Source organism: Balaenoptera ricei, chromosome 20 (assembly GCF_028023285.1).
Source record: "Balaenoptera ricei isolate mBalRic1 chromosome 20, mBalRic1.hap2, whole genome shotgun sequence".
NCBI classification, from domain to species: Eukaryota; Metazoa; Chordata; class Mammalia; order Artiodactyla; family Balaenopteridae; genus Balaenoptera; species Balaenoptera ricei.
In genome coordinates this window covers 51,534,311-51,535,710 of record NC_082658.1, presented here as the reverse complement: position 1 = coordinate 51,535,710, position 1,400 = coordinate 51,534,311, and the positions used below count along the sequence as shown (strand labels likewise).

General features: G+C 43.0%; 1 non-coding gene across 1 annotated transcript; it reads right to left on the bottom strand.

Annotated features, from left to right (window-relative positions):
- Nucleotides 1–445: 445 nt before the first annotated feature.
- TRNAA-UGC (transfer RNA alanine (anticodon UGC)) lies at nucleotides 446–518 on the bottom strand. Its single transcript has one exon. It is a non-coding gene; the product is annotated as a tRNA-Ala (tRNA).
- Nucleotides 519–1,400: the final 882 nt, after the last annotated feature.

Genomic DNA, 1,400 nt, shown 5'->3' with positions numbered 1-1,400 from the left:
GTGAAGGGCCTTGAATGCCACGGTGAGCACCCAGTGGAGAGATCCTAGTTGCCAGGCACTGTAGTTGTATATGTTGGGCAAACTACTTAACCTCTCTGAGCCTCTGCTTCTTCATCTATGGAGTGGATATACTAATCGGACCTTCAATGCAGGGTTGTTGTAAAGATAAATGAGTTAGGAAGTTCCCTGGTGGTTCAGTGGTTAGGACTGGGTGCCGTCACTGCAGAGGGCCCGGATTCAATCCCTGGTCAGGGAATTAAGATCCCGCAAACCGCGCAGCCAAAAAAAATAATAATAAGTAAATAAATAAATGAGTTAATATACATAAAATGCTAAGAGCAGTGCCAGCCATTTATTGTTATTTTATAGGTATTATTACCTGTGCACTGATGTTTTTCTTTCTTTGTTTTTTTTTAACTTGGCTGCACAGCTTTCAGGATCTCAGTTCCCCGACCAGGGATCGAACCTGGGCCCCCTGCAGTGCAAGTGCAGAGTGCTAACCACTGGACTGCCAGGGAATTCCGCTGATGATTATTATAAATATTATTACCTGTGCATCCATGTCTGAGAAAGACTTCTTGAGTTCCTGCTCTCCCTCCTACCCCAGGCCTCAGAGTCAGGTAGTGAAGAGGAATAATGACTAAAAAAAGTAAAGAATATATTAATTCATTTATTTATCCATTTATTTCCAAGTCTGTCTTATCTAATATACCTGCCCTGGCTATAAGAATGATAAACATAAGTTTAACTTTCTCCTTGAAACAAGAATTCATACTTAAAGAATTTTAACAAAATGTGGGTATTTGAGTGTTCAGAACAGCGCAAGGATATTTGTTGACTCAATAAATATTTTCAATCCCAAAGAGAAAAGAAACACCAAGAATGAAATTGAAACTGGGACAAGAGAAGCAGTCAGGGGCTGCGGGGTGGCAGACAGTGCAAACTCCATGTAAGCAGACAGCAAGAGGCTTCAGTGGTGCTTCATCTCCCAGCCACGGTGTCTGCCTGAGGGAGAGATGGGGGCAGCGGAGACCAAGAGACATTGAGCAGACTAAGGAAGGGAGGATGGTTAGCCACTCAAGGAAAATTTGGACGACATAAGTGGTTTTCAAACTTTTGGTTAGTCGAAGCCCTTTCTCCAATGAATTTGTATGCACAAGCCCACCATATAAAAGAGGAATAAACACAGCAAAGCTTTCAGTCCTGTCTTTTGCCCTCAAACCTTTTGGCCACATCTGAGACCCCTTTGCAGAACTCTGGAACTCTATGGAGCAAAGTTTGAAAAACACTGATTGCGATGATTCTGAGGGCCCCTCTGAGCCCTGAGTACTATGATTCTGTACTTTCTGTGGTTCTTTCAACCCAAGGAGCTCTAAGAACTGGAGAGGAGAGAGAACTAC